The sequence below is a fragment of the Malaya genurostris genome, chromosome 1 (genome assembly GCF_030247185.1).
Source record: "Malaya genurostris strain Urasoe2022 chromosome 1, Malgen_1.1, whole genome shotgun sequence".
In the NCBI taxonomy this organism is placed as follows: Eukaryota; Metazoa; Arthropoda; class Insecta; order Diptera; family Culicidae; genus Malaya; species Malaya genurostris.
The window spans coordinates 117,047,158-117,066,338 of record NC_080570.1 but is presented as its reverse complement, the minus strand read 5'-3'; the positions used below and the strand labels follow the sequence as shown (position 1 = coordinate 117,066,338).

Sequence of the window (19,181 nt, the reverse complement as noted above, 5' to 3'; positions counted from 1 at the left end):
CAGACAAAATAGGACACTGCTCGCTACTAATCAAAATTTCAATCATATATAAATGAAAATACGTGGGTTGATATATTCAAATCGAAACGTAGAAATATTTCCTATCAAATGATGAAATAATATTAATAATTGATACGAAATAGACTGAGCTGTAAGTGTTTAAAACCTGACCACATTTCTACGTGTTTCTGATTTGCACCACTATATAGAAAATAACGATGTGTTCCACATCAAAAGACAAAAAAAATTCAAGGAGACTGTGTCTATGGCAACAGAAAGACTAAATTTCTGTTTGAGTTGTTAGTAGAATGTTCTCACTAATAGTACTGTTGTACTACTACAGTACTACTATAACAGAAAGACATTTGGAATTTCACCTTCTGTTTTAACAGACTCCGCCAACAGTGCAATCTCAACTATACTCAATTTTCAGGGATAGAAGAACTATTCATACAATGTAATTTCACTGCTTGCCCCGATAACCAAGTAGTACATACTAATGGCGCATTATGACATCAAACAATCGCTAATTGGCAAACTGCAACTCAACTGTTGTCCAGCTGAGCACCATACCACAGTAACACATTTTTTCGCACGCGTCGGTGTAATGCACGAAGCATAAACAAAGGCTATTTTGCCGATTGCTTGCCCATCTAACAGACAGCTTCAGACTAATGTCAGTTTGTTTTCATCACAACGTTTGTCGTATTGATTTCTGCTCACAATCTTAGCAGGCTGTTTTGTGGATCAGCAAAATAATTTATGGATAACCTATAGCAACAATAATAATGGCGAATTAGGTTGAACCTGAAATGGCGAAACCTGATCACAAGTAAGCAACTGATTTACCAACTAGCTCTGGATTTGCTTCGTCCGAAGTGCAGAACAAAAGTTAGTTAACAGCGTTGACCAAGGCATTCGCATCTGTTGCATGAGACATACCGGCGCAGCGTGTTTGTAAATGTCAACGGCCACTCGACCCGGGAAGCTACTGTTTACGGTAGTGTGTAGCCCTGTCAAGAGCCCGAAAAACTAAACGCGATCTTTTGCCGGTTAAACACGGCTGTAAACACGTGACTAAAAGTGAAATTTATGCCACCGTGGTGCAGTTGCTGTCTCCACCGTTCACCGCGTTCCCATCTGCGAGGCACCGTCACGATCCGAATCTTTTTCGTAAACTGCCTACTCCGTTCCGTGGAGTAACCGTCGAAGTGCCATCCCCCGTTCGCGCGTTACTCGTGTGCCGGTCTATAACTTGCGCTGTATGTGTAGTAAACGAAGCGTGACGGAAAACCACAAAGCATTGTTTTGCTGCATGTTAGTGATTTTTTTCTGCCCTACACTCACTCATTCCGAAGGTTTTATGGTCGGCTTAAGCGCTTTTACCCATCTAAATGTAACCAAATATGGGAGAGAAAGATTGACTTGCTTATGACTTTAAGTCGCGTCCGCTACGCGTTCGAAGTTTGGATGCGAACTTAATTTGGATCCAATTTAGCTGGTGCTCTAATAAGACATTAAATAATTTAATTAAAACAGTAGAATCGATGGTGATTCAAGATTGTATACTAGAACACATTAAACTAAATTGAACACGAAAGCTGCAACTATCAGAGCGACTGACTTCGATCTTACACTCCTCCATGCGGTCTCTCCAGTTTTTCCTAGAACTATTATTATCGCTCACCAGACCGATTCGAAGGTTGCACACCTCCGTGCCAGTCAGTCGGAAATCGCACCATGATCTACTTACCTCCGTCTACCAGCTAGAACCGGATCCTGCCCAGAGGAACGATCGCGATTCACGTATTCTCCATTTGTGTGCAAGCGTTTGGATCAACCGGAGGGGGACTGATTAAAATCGCATTATGGATCATTAGCACGCACTTGGCTACTGTATCGGAACCTTGTACGGTACGCTGATTTACACTCATCTTGTATTGTGTCGAACTTACCGGCAGCCGCAGCAGCGTTGGAGTCAACAAGCTAGAGTGGTTCCTGATCATTTCGATTTGTAGGTGGGTTCCTGACAGTTCCACAGCCGCAGAACAACCCCAGTGCAAATAATTCGGTGAAGCAAGTGTACTACGACTTGTTACAACAGGCCATTCAGCCGATACAACAATCTCGAAATCTTCTCTCACCGTTGTAAAGGGGTTGGTTCAATTAATTGCACGAGAATCCAGTTGAGTTGAGTATGCTTTTCGATGCGATTATTGTACAATTGAGGCTAGACTCTGGGGGCCCCCGGGTTGGGTAATGTTGTTGTTCCAATATCTAGGGCTTAGCTATGCTTGCGAGAGCAACACGAGCGAGAAATCTCCGTTGTGAAGAAATGGTTTAATTGAATCGTCTTCGTTGCTGGCACAATGGGATGCGCTTACAATTGTATTTTGCTGCAAGTCACAAGAGAACATGGATCCGACGCAGAACAACTGATGTTTGATGTAGTTTAAAGAAAACTGAAGACTGAGGTCCCTTGTTGCCTATAGGTGGTGAAAATTGTTTTTGTAGTCAATAGCTGCAAACTTCTTGATAGATCTACCAATAAGATTTTTACATTTAAAATTAGTTATTACATAACAGATCGGCTGAAAAGTTCGTATCGTTTCTATGAGAGGGCGCCACTAGAATTATATCCATACCATTTTCAGTTAGTACCAACCTTCAAAAGATACGTGTATGAATTTGACAGCTGTCTGATTATTAGTTTGTGAGATATTGCATTTTGAGTGAAACTACTTTTGTTATTGTGAAAAAAATGGAACAAAAGGAATTTCGTGTGTTGATAAAACACTACTTTTTGATGAAAAAAAGTGCCGCCGATACCAAAAAATGGCTTGATGAGTGTTATCCAAACTCTGCACCGGGCGAAGCAACAATTCGTAAGTGGTTTGCAAAATTTCGTACTGGTCATATGAGCACCGAAGACGATGAACGCAGTGGACGTCCAAAAGAGGCTGTTACCGATGAAAACGTGAAAAAATCCACAAAATGATTTTCAATGACCGTAAAGTGAAGTTGATCGAGATAGCTGACACCCTAAAGATATCAAAGGAACGTGTTGGACATATTATTCACGAATATTTGGATATGAGAAAGCTTTGTGCAAAATGGGTGCCGCGTGAGCTCACAATCGATCAAAAACAACAACGAATTGATGATTCTGAGCAGTGTTTGGAGCTGTTATATCGAAATAAAACCGATTTTTTTGTCGATATATAACAATGGACGAAACATGGCTCCATCACTTCACTCCGGAGTCCAATCGACAGTCAGCTGAGTGGACTGCACGCGATGAACCGAACCCAAAGCGTGGAAAGACTCAACAATCGGCCGGTAAGGTTATGGCGTCTGTATTTTGGGATTCGCATGGTATAATTTTCATCGATAACCTTGAAAAGGGAAAAACCATCAACAGTGACTATTATATAGCGTTATTAGAGCGTTTGAAGGACGAAATTTCAACAAAACGGCCTCATTTGAAGAAGAAAAAAGTTTTGTCTCATCAAGACAATGCACCGTGTCACAAGTCGATGAAAACCATGCTGAAATTTAACGAATTGGGCTTCGAATCGCTCCCTCATCCACCGTATTCTCCAGATTTGGCCCCCAGTGACTTTTTCCTGTTCTCAGACCTCAAGAGAATGCTCGCTGGTTAGAAGCAATGAAGAGGTAATCGCTGAAACTGAGGCCTATTTTGAGGCAAAGGACAAATCGTACTACAAAAATCGTATCGAAAAGTTGGAAGATCGCTATAATCGCTGTATCGCCTCTGATGGCAATTATGTTGAATAATAAAAACGAATTTTGGCAAAAAATGTGTGTTTCTATTAAACGATACGAACTTTTCAGCCGAACTGTTACACCGTCACTTAAAATATTTTCGGATGCAACAAACATGTTATGCATAAACAATCTCATGATTTCTTTCAAAAATCGAAGAGAAATTTTTTGAATAGAATACCACAATATTATATGTACATGAGAAAGGCATCATTACACCACTAGGTGGATTAAAACAGGTATTTTATAGTATCATGAATTGAAGAGCATCAATCGGAAAGGTTAGTGGATTCAAGATTTATGAGGTGATGTTGACCTATTTCGTGATTTAATACCGGATGCTATCAAAATTTTCGCAACCAAAGATTTGTTTTGTCATTTTCAAAATGTCTACCGATTTCGGTTACCGGCACCCCATTTTTTTCGACAAATCGTGAAAAATTGTTAGTGTTATGTAGGCTGCTGTCGAGACAAAGCAAGCCAAAGTTTTGGCCAAGCATCTAGCTGCTCATACAGCAGATGCTCCGACTAAGAAAATACGTGGAAGATCGGCCAAATCAACACCAAAGGCGCCACCATCCAAATGATCGGCCAAGAGAGCCCAGGCGATGTCACCATCTGACAGTGAATACTTTTGTCCAAAACTCCTCCGAAAAGAGTAAATTCCGGTTTTCCTTTGAATAATTGCATTCTTTACTTATATATTCCGAAATTTCTCGTGGTGCCGGTAACCGAAGACCTTTTCTGAAATTGCCAAAATTTATCACTTTACTAAATTGATAATAATTTTTTTTCTATCAAATGAATCAACTTAGTTTCTTAATCAGTTGTTAGCCAGGGACTTTAGCTTTCGATTGATGCATAGATGTCCGCATAATGTGCACTAAGTTAGAAGTTATGAGCTTAAAAGAAAAAGGGTGCCGGTAACCGAACACTCTCCCCTACTTATTCTTGTAGGATTTGTTCTTTTATGGCAATAACTGTGTGAAAAAATAGGTTAAAAAGGTTTGCCTTTTTTCAAAAGGCAATCTAGATCAATTTTGGAAAAATTAGGTATATGGTTTTTTGTCTACTTGTTCAGAAAATTTCATTCAAATCTGAAAGAGTTTTGATAACTGCGTATATGACTTGGTGCGAAATTCGTCTACCGACAACTAGGATCATACCGAGAATGACATACGTTACTTGGTTTGAGATATTCGATAATCCTACCGAATATTTGATGAGACATTACGGCATCCCATCTAGTAAGGTGGAAATAGCCGCACTCATCCTATTTTGTTATTCACTCGAATGTTCCCAGCATTGCACATTTGTTTTACACACTCAAAACCAATCTGCAAAACGTGATACGAATCGTTCAATCAGCGATGGCAAACGAGCCATCCTCTCTTCGCTATCGCTGGCATTCCGCGGACTTGCTGTGCATCTTGTCAGATTTCACTGGATCACGTAACCACATTCTCGGTATATCTCCATTTTCTTGTGTGTAGTCTTAACTCACTCAAACAGCTGAATGGTCAAGTAAGAATTGAACCGGCGACAATTGGGCCAACATAAGCCAGAAGGGGCCAACGGAGAATGTGGCGTGATGGGATGGGAATGATGTCATTCAGTTTCCGTCGCCCAAAACCACAGACTCACTCCTACCGTCGCTCCTACACTTCGCCAGCCGAAACACCGAAAGTAACATAATTGTGAATCTTCGCGGTCGCACCATTTATTTTGCGAGAGACCAGCGCATTCATCGGCATCCAATGACCACCACGACCGAGCACCGTCACTGCTAACTTCCCTTTTTCCTTCTCCGTTCCCTCCGAGCGAAATCCGCATGTCAATCCGATTTGCTTGTTGAGTGACTTGTGACTTGAGGTTGAGGAAGAAGTAACAACTGAAAATGTGGTTCTGCTAGCATCCGGGAACCGGCAGCACTGGTTCAGTTTATCCCGCGAAGTTGCATCACATCCTCTCGGTTCGCTTTCCCGACCGGCACTGCAACGGGGGTTCGTGAAAGTGTTCGACTGTGACAAATCTGGATTTTAGGTTGGAACACAGTTTGGACACAAATAAGGCTTCCGCGCACCCACCCCCTTCAAGCTTCAATATTACCACTGCGGATCAGATTGTCGACGATTGTGACAGTCATCGATTTTGTTGGACATGTCAGTGAATAGTCGATTTGCCCAGTAGGCCTGTCATTCGCCGGTGATCAGTGTTGCCTTGCCGGATTCGTCGTTATGGTTTTGGCAATAAAATGTATTCCAGGTTTCAAACAACCGGTGATTTATTTCCAGTTTAGGAAATGGCATCTTCCATATTCGAAGCAAACAATTTGAGACAAACGGAAAAACACAGCAAAACAGTTAAATGTAAACATTTAAATATTCAGAGGCGTTTTCATTCGTTAGTTACTGCCTATTTGCTGACAAATGTGTTAATTCCATAAACGCAATTAAAAGTGTGTCATCGTCAGTGAAAAGCGGAAATCATAACGATGGGAACGTTCTACTTGTTGTCGTCCACCGTCGGAGGGTGACGGATGACAAACGAAGGAAATCGAACCGGTTCTGGGTGGGTTACACGCCGAGTTGTTACTACGGCAGCTACGAGCCCCGTGAAGTACGCAGTGGCTCATCACATATGAACTGGTTGGTTAGTTATTTGCTGACTAAAAATAGAGATAAAGTTTCCATACCGTCTCCGCAACTGGTTCCGTGTGATTAGAGTAAAAGTGTTTTCTCTAGCGGATGGTGATAAGTGGTATCTATGGGAATGGGTGCAATCTAAGTGTGCAATGCACCGATCGATCCGTCTATCGAGCGCAAAACCTGAATTGGATATAGTTCAGCCATTTTCACGTATGTCTCAAATATAAAATCCTAGTGCTATGAAACAGAAAACTCCAATAAAATCCAATTTTTACATGTCACTAGACACACATATTCTTTTCAGTTCCAGTAGTCGAATAGATTTACATTAAGGGAAAGATGAAAATAGGTACATTCGCTGCGAGTTTTCGCGTCGAAATAATAGCAGTATTGAACAATCTTCGAACTATTGTGCTTCTTAGAGCCGAATACCAATTTTAGTCCTGAACTAGCCAAAAAATATTGATATCGGGTAATCCATATACAAGAAAAATGAGCAGTGATGAGTTTGGACGTCACTTATGCTATATCACCGGAACCGTAGGTGATAGGCATTTGAACGTCAAACCTGTTTAATGAACCAATAGTAGTTTCCAAATGAATCTAATTTTGTTGAAATCGGTTCAGCTATCACGAGACAATTGAACGGATCTACGGTAGTTACATTACTTATATCATTAGGGCATATTCAGGAGTGTTCTAGTTCTAGATGCATAATTTATGTCAGTTTTAAAATTTAAATCTAGAAATTATAACAAAATAAACTGGCAGCCTCAGCAGCGTTTTATCTGTGTTTCAAATATAGAAAAAAATAGAACGGCAATGTATACCAGTTTTAAATTTGACAGAAGAACTGGTCGAATAAATAAAACTAAAACGGATTGCTGGGGATACGTTTGTTTCAGTTTCATTTACATTATAGACCACCCATATGAATCTTTCAGCTGCTGAATTTGCTCTTATACCATACATTTTTTTGCGTTTATTTACTTTTGGTTAAATTCTGAATTTGAATAGATTTTCGGATTTCATAAAACAACATACATTTTAAGCTTACGATAAGGTTTTTCGGATTTGGATATTTTTCATAGAAACGAGTTCAGAAAGTTCGAACCAGTTGTGACTACGGTGTACTATATATATGCACGAAACAATATTTAAAAAATGTCTAGAAAAAATGTACCTTCACTTCCCGGTTGATTGGAATTATAAGCGCCTTTCGGAGCACTGCACAACCTGTCAAGTCAACCAGAAATTACTCGAACGAAATGTATTGGCAGCAAGTGGACATAGTGATATGAAATTACACTTACTGAAAATTTTATTAACTGTTTGACAGTTAGTTTTCACGACAATCAGTATTTACAGAAGTTCGGTTTTTGGAAGGTTTGTTTACCATATGGACGGTATGTTTTTTACCGTACTCGGCGACTATTCAGATTTACCGTATGAATTGTATATCTATTTACAGAATTCTGTAATGAAAACCTGCGTAAAACTGATCGTCCGGTAAAAATTTGCATAATTTTTGTAAAATGAAGTTCATGTACTGAAATATCGGTAATTTCTATTGATTACCGAAAGTTTTCGTCAAAAAAATTACCGAACAACGGAATTGAATCTTAGTGTGTAAGTTTGTTGAAAACGTTCAGTCATCTCCGAGAAAATTTAACGGTAAAAAGCGCGTTTTGTCAAGTACGTCATTTATACCATTATATCTTCTGAATGAGTAGCTTTAAAATGAGCCTTAGCTTGTTGAAATCGATTCAGACGTCATCTAAAAAAGGAAGCTGGAAGAAAAATCTACGTTTCGTCGGTTACGTCATTTATACTATTATATCTCCGGAATCGGAAGTTACAGACATTTAAACTTGAAACTTGAATAATAACCCAATAGCAGTTTTTCCATGTGCCTAAGCTATTCAGAATCGGCTCAGTCATCCTCGAGATAATTTGACGGAGAGAACAAAAGAGCGCATCGTTGACTACGCCGCTTATTCCATTATATCTTCGAACTGAACCGAAATATTTCCGGAACCAAAAGTGACACCTGTTTGATCTTCGAACTCAATCAATGACTCAGTAGTAGCTTTCGAACGAGCCTAGGCTTGTTAAAATCGACTCTCTGAGAAAATTAAGCGGTAAAAGCAACGCAATTTGTCGGATGTGTCACTCATACCATTATATCGGCAGAACCGAAATTGAGCACCAGACGTCATCTAAAAAAGGAAGAAATTGATCAATAACTCAATAGTAGCTTTCAAACGAAACGTTGAAATCAGTTCAGTACATCTCTGAGAAAATTGAGCGATAAAAAAATAAAGAACGGTTTGTCGGTTACGTCATTATTGTAATATGTCCGAATCCAGAAATGACAACCATTTGATTCTACAGCACATCGCACCCCAACTAAGGGAAAATGTGTGTGTGTGTGTGTGTGTGTGTGTGTGTGTGTGTGTGTGTGTGTGTGTGTGTGTGTGTGTGTGTGTGTGTGTGTGTGTGTGTGTGTGTGTGTTTGTGTGACAAATAATGTAACTCAATTTTCTCGAAGACAGCTGAACCGAAAGCTGAATCCGACTTCCGTTTCCTGAATTACTGCGATATGCCGCAAAAAATGAAAGTAATATCACTACACTTCGTCACTATTTTACTATACTGGTATCCAGTTTTCGATCCGAATATTCCACAAAAAGTGGTCCAAATTTTTAAAAGGGAGCTCACTTCATTTTCTCAAATATAGTTGAATCGAGTTTCACTAACTTCAATTCAAATGTAGTATTTTAATGTAGTAGTGTTATGCAAAAGAAGCATTCAAAACTGGGTTTTGAACTTATTTTTTTAATTTGCAGTATTTTGAATAATCTTGGTTTAATACATAGGAGATAATTAATAATCTGAGAAAGGCTTCATTACACCACTAGGAAGATTGAAATAAACTTTTTAAATGACCTCACGTACTCGACAAAAACGAATTGACTAAAGTTAGTTCAATATATGTTTGTAGAATTTTGTATTTGTGTAACTTTTTGTATCTTTTTTTTTTTTTTGACAACTTTACAGTTTCCCTTGAAAAAGGCCATCAAAAACGGCCGAAACGTCGGGCAATTTAGGAATTAAATAGTTTGCCTAGTGATTTGGGACTGAGAAAGCCGTCAATACTTATATTTAGAAAAGATTTCTGTTGCATAATACTACAACATTAATATACTACATTTGAATTTAAGTTAGTGATAAACTTTTCAATCATATGTGAGAAAGTGAAGTGAGCAACATTTCATCACATTTGATTACTATTGTCGGTACTTCCGGAACCGAAAGCTGGATATCTGTATAGTGCCATTCGGTTCATTCAACCGTACACTAATTAAACCTACAAATATTTTTAAGATTCTCTATGGCGATTTGAATTGTGGAAAAAAATGTACCGGTAGTCGAACTTTGATAAAATTGAGCAAATCATTTATGGGACTATCAACGGTTTGTTTGGTTACAGACTGTCATAGTCTGCAAACTAAAGAAATTCACTAGCCAATATAAAGAGATAGCTTATGAAAAAAGAATATTCTTGAAATTGACATTTTTACACTAAGCACCCTGCCTCCGGAACCAAAAGTTTGATCTGAATAAAAATTGGGATATTCTTATGACATCTTAAGACCTTTCAGTTGAATCTAATACCGTTTTCGTTTATTGATCAGAGCAGCCCGCAAGCTGACCCAGACTCGCCCAAACAACGTTTGATATGCTTGTTTTAGCAACCTGAGGTCACTCTAGATCGGACTCCAATCGCGTAGCTTTGCTCTGAAAATTTTCTCGGGCCACATCACGCATACATGCGAGTTTATTTATTTTTTTCTTTTTATTATGAGTTGTTGTTCAGGGCGCGTACCACGTGTTCTTTTTACTCGAAGTCAGAGTCACCCGCGTGTAGGTTCAAAAACGAAAACGGTATAAGATGGTGAAAATCGGTTCAACCATCTCCGAAAAGAAGTGAGTGACATTATTTTCACTCTTTTGGAGCATATCACCCTGTAATTCCGGAACCGGAAATCGGATCCAAATGATATAAAGAAACTTTGTATGGGACCACTTTGTATTGAATCTAAGTTTGTGCAAATCGGTTCAGTCATCTCCAAGAAAAGAGAACGAAAAAATATGTCACACACACAGAAATTTGCTCAGTTTGTCGAGCTGAGTCGAATGATATACTACATTCGGTTCAATAGTCGGTTTTCACAGTGATTGTATAGCCTTTTTATATGAGAAAGGCTAAAAGGTAAAATATACTAAAATCGTTTATCGAGCGTTTTTAAATTAAACTCATTCAACATCGTGCTACGGTTAGAATTGTATCCAAATAAGACTACCAAATTCGTTTATTTCATTTTCTGACACTTTTTTACATCGAAGTTCATTTTCTGTCATAGTAAAACTTCTAAATGATTTCTGCATAAAATGATCAAAACGACGAATGTAACAATGAGAGATTCTCTTTGTTTACTTTCTCTTTCGATTATTACGGTACTCTTAGCAATCCTTCTCTACCCCCTCTTATTTACCAATAATAATAACTAAGGCTATAATGTTTTAATCTGCACTGAAGAAAATGCCGAACAAAGCAGACATATTTCGCAATAATCGAAAGAGAAAGTAAACATAGAGAGTCTCTCATTTTTACATTCGTCGTTTTGAACATGTCATACAGATTCATTATAGATCGAATACCACAACGCATGAAACCGATTGTAACAAACCTCAAGCTGATTTCAATATCGCCAAAAAGTGTTAATGCATAAAACAGTGACCTATTTCAAAATGTTAAATCAATAATTTTTTCTTAATCACTGATCCGATGATTTTTTTCCTAATTCGTATATCCACAATGCCTCCCGTAAATCTGGCAACGCTGCCCGGTTGCACGCATTTTGACAGCCCGTGCTTATCGTTCGCGGTTTTATCAGGTTGCTCCTACGAGTCTCGTAAGTGGAAAGTGCGTTTTTACGCACCTCATCGTTGCTGGGTTTTGCTTTTGAAAAGCTTGTAACGCATCCAACAAACGAAAAAAAAAAATTCGCGAGTCGGTTGTGATCTTTTCCAACCAAACGTGGCGCCAGCCGATTATGATGGGGCCTCTGCTTCGAACGAACGCATAAGTTCACGGTTGAGTGCAAGCATAATATGCTAAACGTGAAGACGCACTAGCCAGCAGCAGTAGCCCAACCAGCCTCCTCCCCTTTTCGCCGCCGTGATGTGTTGAGACAATCATGGAAGAGCACGACTGCGGAAACTCTCCGCACCCAAAGGGGGTTTTGGGCTTGCGGTAAGTTTGCATTATGTGCGAAAGAGAAAGAGAGACGCCGAATGAGTGGAGTCTAAGCGACGATCGCGGTTAGGCCGGAGCCGAAGAACGACGACGACAGCACATTAAGCCTGTGGCGGGCCGATCGATGCCATCGCACCTTCCGTCAGTCGTTGTTTGTTTTGCAAACGGTACGAACGTGTTAATTCAGTTGACGGGTTTGGCGCGCTCGCGTGAATCCTAACAAGTGACAACAGACGGGGGAATACGGACAATCCGGACCGTGGTCCTGCGGTCCAGTGATGATTGATGAGTGTGATCAATTTCGCGGGATTGTCAATGGCACAGACTGAGGAAATCATAATTAGCTGGTTTTCGAAGTCTTAGGTTGGTGGTTAACAGCGCGTGTGGTTTTTTTTGCTGTTGTTGTTGTTGTTGTTGCCATAATTGAAGAAATCCGATATCGACCGTAGTGTGCATGTTCATGCGAATCAAAATCAAGCGAGTGTAGCGGGTGGTGTCAGGCCTAATTGAATTGCGTTTGCACGAGGCAGGGCTTGATAACTTGACAAAGACGACCCGCAGCGGTAACCGATATCGGTCTAATCTCAGGCTAAGGTTCGGTCTGAAGGGCACAGCGATTGTACGTGTGTATGTATCCGTGTGTGTGAGTGGAGTAGAGCATTATTTTTCCGAATCAAGTGAATTTGGCTGATATGGTCAAAGAGAATGCATTTAACTCGCTCCCGATATCGCTTTACGCCCAGTGTATTAAGTTTCCTATAGTGAATATTGTTTTTGGTTTCGCGAAATAAGTTGTCTTACATAATAACACAGTGAATGCGTAGTTTACGGAGAAAATCGTCTCGGTTGAAACCAGACCCCACACCGTTCCGTTCCGGGCGATGTAGGTTGTAGGCTGGTTGGTGGTGTGCTGTTTCAGAATTGCTGTCAATGTTGACATTTCGCGGGAATCTAATCACTGTGCAAACATTTGCTTGCAAGCCACAGTAGACACTCTAGATTACTGTCAATTTATGGATTCCAACTGGAATCGTCGAGCTCCAGTTGCCGCACCAAGAAAGAATCAATTGGATCTGATCGAATGTTTCGGTTCAGGTTGATAGATGAATCTAAACCAGTCTCAGATCATTGTGCTTAGTGTCACCTTGTGGATCAAGTACAAAGGAACAAATGCGACATTTTACACAATTGAATGCAAGGTCTACGGATCTGTACCGATTATCCTGTCATTCAACAACTTACTCGCGAGTTGGATTTATTTTGATTCATTTTAGTTTTTGAATTGTGACGGATTCTGGTCGGTTATTTTATGAAGGCGTTGATATTGGAGAGTATGTTTGGCGTAGCGTTCAAAATCGATTATAATCTTCCAGTGAAAAAAAAACATTAATTAGTTGGTTTGATCAATGATACAAAAAGCCTATGATAACAGTTCGGCTGAAAAGTTCGTATCGTTTAATAGAAACACACATTTTTTTGCCAAAATTCGTTTTTATTATTCAACATAATTGCCATCAGAGGCGATACAGCGATTATAGCGATCTTCCAACTTTTCGATACCATTTTTGTAGTACGATTTGTCCTTTGCCTCAAAATAGGCCTCAGTTTCAGCGATTACCTCTTCATTGCTTCTAAATTTTTTACCAGCGAGCATTCTCTTGAGGTCTGAGAACAGGAAAAAGTCACTGGGGGCCAAATCTGGAGGCCAAACATAATTGCCATCAGAGGCGATACAGCGATTATAGCGATCTTCCAACTTTTCGATACCATTTTTGTAGTACGATTTGCTCACGCGGCACCCATTTTGGACAAAGCTTTCTCATATCCAAATATTCGTGAATAATATGTCCAACACGTTCCTTTGATATCTTTAGGGTGTCAGCTATCTCGATCAACTTCACTTTACGCTCATTGAAAATCATTTTGTGAATTTTTTTCACGTTTTCATCGGTAATAGCCTCTTTTGGACGTCCACTGCGTTCATCGTCTTCGGTGCTCATATGATCAGTACGAAATTTTGCAAACCACTTACGAATTGTTGCTTCGCCCGGTGCAGAGTCTGGATAACACTCATCAAGCCATTTTTTGGTATCGGCGGCACTTTTTTTCATCAAAAAGTAGTGTTTCAACACACGAAATTCCTTTTTTTCCATTTTTTTCACAATAACAAAAGTAGCTTCACTCAAAATGCAATATCTCACAAACTAATAATCAGACAGCTGTCAAATTTATACACGTATCTTTTGAAGGTTGGTACTAACTGAAAATGGTATGGATTTAATTCTAGTGGCGCCCTCTCATAGAAACGATACGAACTTTTCAGCCGATCTGTTATGAAAAATATGAAATATATCTACGGCTTTCTTCATTGATGTTTTGAGCGAATCGGCGCAAGTAAGCTGCGAACAAAGCCGATATTTTTTATCGATGCTGTCTACTATCATATAAAATTTTTTGGAAATATAAAAAGAAAACATACACGCCACAAAACTTGTTTATTCAAAGTTATTCGAAAAATTTCCTCTACTTTAATGCAGATGTAATGAACAATAAAATATCTGACACCACTTGTAACCTTGAAGTCAGCAAAATGGATTCAAATCAATCCACAAAAATCTCAATTTAAAAAAAAAGAGTAAAGCATGCGAAAATTTACTAATTAGAATCTATCAGATTGTAAACCATTACTAAACTAATTATTTTCTTCTCCGATTTGTGTATTCCAACAGATAAGTAATTCTAACAGTTTTCTCTTTTTGTATCGTTTATTAAGCCCGGCTTCAACCTAGCTGCGGTCGTTCGCCGGGTTATTCTAATAGTTCTTTATATAACATAGAATGTTTCTCGCCGTTGTTCACTTTTCGTTGTCGCAAACGCCAACAGCTGAATGACGAAATCGCTTTTGTTTGAAGCGAAACTCGCATTGCGAACGTCCCGCAGCAAAACTGCTTCCTGTGCGGATTGATTCAACACTGAAGCAATTTTTGTGAAGGGATCTCCTTTTACATGATTTCGTTTGCTGCTTTTTCACAACCTATTTCCACCTCCCTTGTTCTCGGTTTCCGATCAATTCGTCGAAAACACCTAAGGCTTCTTCGCGACAAAATCTTGACAAATAAATTTGGGATAGAACAAATTTACTGTTTGTTCAATCGAAGATGCGTTTTTTTACTAATTGAAAACTAATTACAGTTGCTTATTTAGACTGCACGAAGAAACCACGAACTTTTGAGTTTACCCCTGCCATTAGGATCTGTACAGATTTTGCTGCTACCGACTTAGCTGCTTTTGTAGCTTGTTTTTATATATATATATATTGACAGAGTTCTCTCTTCACGAGAGCACAATATCACTTGATGAGTCGCAACTCCGGGCAGCTTCGCCTGGATTCGCATCTCTCGGTACAACATGGACTCCATTCGTAGTGACAACATGCCAAATTTGGCAAGAATAGCGAGGATACGTCATGGCGGCGTAGAAATAGTAACAATCGCTTCTTTAGGCATTCTTCGTGGTACATTTCCTTGTTTATTGTTCCGGTAGATAACAAAATCTGATGAACTTTTATAATTTAACAAGCAATCGATTCGAAAACATTTAACTTAACAATAATATGTATGGTAACGGTTGTTTTAGTATTTCAATAGCCATTGAAAAATCGATTTGAATTGACCTTTGTTTTCACGAGCCAATCACAGTTTGCTATAATGATGTAATCCTCTCGACCATTTGGTAAAGTAGGAACTATCGCACGAAACAGAACCTGTACATATACGCTCCGGCATAGTTTTTGCTCAGACAGTTGTGAGCGAGGCAGGTAGTTTGCCAATTTCTGATAAAATTTGTATTGGTACTAGATAACAACACATATTAAAAAATTAAAGTTTGCTAAAATTCAGTAGTACACCAGTGCAAAATCGGTTCGAATTGATCCATGTTCTCACGAGCCAATCACAGCATGCCGTAATGGTGTCATCCTCTTGATTCCTTTTGAACACGGCCGACGGATTTGATCGTTGGTTCACACCTTGAATTTCATTCAGTAGCAGTTCTGCTTCGGTAGGTATACGGAGGCTATGCGTCATGTATGAAAAAATACCGTACCGTTCTGCACAGTACGAAATGTCGCACAAAACGAAATTTATAAATATATGTTCGGTTTAATGTTTTAGTTCAGTTAGTGCCAGCTCATGATCCAGGCAGTTCGTCTAACTGATAAGTTCAGATATCAAGTACAAATAAATTTTCTTGCTCAGTTGATGCAAGGCCATGAAACAGACGATATCCTTTTTATATGCCTTTTTATTCTCTCTCGAATATGTGACTTCGAACTTTTTTTGTTTGTGAACACCGGCTCACTTTTATGATGACCGTTCAATCTGTATTTCTCGGTGATTTGAGGGTAGATTTACATGATTCAACTTATAGAGGTTTTAACCTTAAGGTCATTTGCCTCTTCGGACCAGAAAAACTTTCGGACCCTATGTGCGGGGTTGGAATTCGAACCCAGGTGGGCTGCGTGAAAGGCATCGACTTACCCATCACGCTATACCCGTCCCCTAAAATTTCATTTGTAATACTTAAAAAAACTTTTGTGTGCACTAATTGCCACCTCCCCATACGGATGGTTCGGTGTAACACTTGAAAATGGTTATGTGCACTTAGTACAAAATCATTAGCCATGCGGTGTTCAAAACCCCTAAATGACTACTACATTTAGGTTTTTTTAAGCAGTTCTTTACGCAGATTTCCGAGGTTATACGGTTTTCTTGTTTTGACTTAGAAATGTCCGAAGCGTCGAGATCTTGTGTAATCCAGGTTTTTTTTATTCAACTCTCAGACACTTAGAAAATTTTAACCAGATTTCAACGTTTCATGCATTTTTAAGACATTTATCATCAAAGAAAAATGTTCGTTTTCGGAAATCTCAAAATCCCAAGGACCATTTTTTTCTAACAAATTCTCTAAGTTATTTTTTTAACAAATTCGTCTAAGCTTTTCTCACATCAATCATATTCTCATATATAATACTGTGATATTCTATTCAAAATGTTTCTCTTCGATTTGTGCAAGGGATTGTTTGTGCATTAACTAGTATAACCTACAGAATGAAACAATGCTTTCATCGCATTAAGTCATCCTTAACTCCGGATCCGGAAGTCGGATCCAGATGAAATTCAGGAATACCGTATGGGACCGTAAGATCTTTCATTTGAATCTAAGTTTGTGGAAATCAGGTTAACCATCGCTTAGAAAAGTGGGTGAGCTCCATTTTGGAAGATATGACCACTATTTGCGGTGCTTCCGGAAATTCACATTCAGAAAGGCAAAAATTGATATTTTGAGATGTTGTTTCAACTATTTTCGAAAATCGGTTTTATTTTTTCACATTTATCGCCTGCCTGAAGTTACCCCGAAGTTACAAGTCTCGAAATAAACACATCGCTGTATGAATTTTACCACCAATTTCCATACCAAAGAAATAGTTCTGTGGCTTTGTCTCTGCAGACTACAGTATAGAAAACACTGAAGAAGATTAAAATAATACATCACTCGATAACTCGTTTGACTGACACACAGATAGCGTTATCATGGTCAAATCCATATAATATTTATTGACTTGTCAGAGAAAAGTGATAGCCATTTAAGTGAAGTTACTTTTGTCATTTTCAAAGCAATGGATTCAAAACAATGTCATCCGTTAATTTATCATGGCTTCTTGATGAAAAAAAATACTGTTCAAGCTAAGGAATAGTTTCCAAATTGTTACCCAGACTCTCATCCTTCGAAACGAACTGAATTTAAACGTTGTCAGTGTGTAAGCATACCAGAATGTAGTTTTTAATTATGCATGAACATTCGATCATGAGAAAGTTCTTTTCAAAGTGTGTGCCTCGTTTACGCACAGCCGATCAAAATCACCAACTGCTGTTAGTGTTTCAGAGCAGTGTTAGGCCAAGTAATAAATCAGATTTTTCTCGTCGATATGTGACAATGGATGAAACATGGATTCATCAATTAACCAGTATCTTGGGAAGAAAGATTAGAGAAGTGTTGGAATGATTGTATTTCTCTTGAACAACTTATAAGTGATGTGTTGAGTGATCGAAATTCGTACTTGTTTATACTAGTATTGTAAGCGACATGCACGCGGTTGTATAACTAAAGATGGAAAAATAAGTGTCAGTTTATTCAAAAATAGACTTGATTTGGTCATTTTAACGAAAGGAATGTAAATTTCCTACATGGTTTTCTTTTTCCGTACATACGTAACGTCATGGTTTTTGATAGCCTACAATTTGCCATCAAACAATGTAATCGCATTAATGATCATTCTTTCCCCCTGAAGACTTTGGCTTCGCTGAAACCTAATATCTGTCAAATGGGGCGATCGTCAACCATGAACCACAGTACGCATTGCGAAGGCTTCAGTCATCATTTCACAGTCATTGAGCAAATAGATTCAAGCACGGCCGGTCCCCGTGCCACACCTGCAAACTGGTTCTCGAGATGTGATGTGAAGAACTTCTTGAATAAATAATAATCTCGGCAAACGGATTTCGATTCGTCTTGATTCTGCAAAGCCACTACACATCACGTGCGTGCCCATATTCTCCAAAATGGCACTAAATGGTGGTGAGCGTGAAGTCATCCGAGTGCTATTCGAAGATGATGGTGAGATGAAGAGGATGAAGAAAGAATATGAATTCTTGCGATTTGTCTGCCAGCCAGCGGAGTGTTTTTACTTTCAAGCGTGTGGCTTGCTTTGCCAATTCTCACTAGACTAGTAGAGGACTGGGTGTGCGCTGACACCCTCGAGGCTTGAGTTTATGAGGTATTGAGTCATCCGGCGCGTAAGCCAAATCAACCCAAACCTGATGAGTGCGCAGGTTGAATTAGCGCGAAAAGCCTTATTCGGTAGGGTAATGATTCGGTAGCCGAATGAAGATTTCTTTCGTTTTTTTAACTTCAACATTTTACCGCATGGTCGTATGGGAAAAATATGACTCACAGTCTTTAGTCAATTTATGAAAAATAAAATAAACATTTCATATCACCCGGTTGCTTGGACCCGACACAGGTCTGGTTCAAGAATTGATGACATGCGGATGCCAAACGGTTGAAAATGCCAATGTCAGATTACAATTGACCGTTTCTCTGCGGCAGCAAAAAAAAATTCCATGTGCGAACTGTTTTTTTCTGCCGTTGTTGTTGTCTTCGATCTATGTTTATTCAGATGTGTGTAGCTCTGAAACTCAAAATAGTGCTCAATTTTGAGTCGTTTTGCTACAAATATAAGATCGTTTCTTGCTATGTTTGCATGCGAAAACTCCAATGTATTGCTAGGTCAAGAGACGGTCACGTTCAACTTGAGGCTGGCTGTGTTAAGAAGTAAAACGTCAGGTCGCAAATTGGTGTTTTCT

At 39.1% G+C, this 19,181-nt stretch overlaps 1 protein-coding gene across 9 annotated transcripts in view; it reads left to right on the top strand.

The window, feature by feature from the left end:
• LOC131425568 (leucine-rich repeat flightless-interacting protein 2) overlaps positions 1-19,181 on the top strand; it is a 119,708-nt gene that overhangs the window by 69,035 nt on the left and 31,492 nt on the right. For 2 of the 9 annotated variants that reach the window (XR_009228999.1, XR_009228998.1), the window contains exon 1: positions 11,895-12,120. The exons of 4 other annotated variants lie outside the window; for them this stretch is intronic. The gene's annotated coding sequence lies outside the window, so the exon portion shown is untranslated. Of the gene's footprint in view, positions 1-11,894; positions 12,121-12,170; positions 12,385-19,181 lie in introns of those variants that run through there. 3 more of the 9 variants (XM_058587550.1, XM_058587552.1, XM_058587551.1) reach the window with 2 other exon arrangements.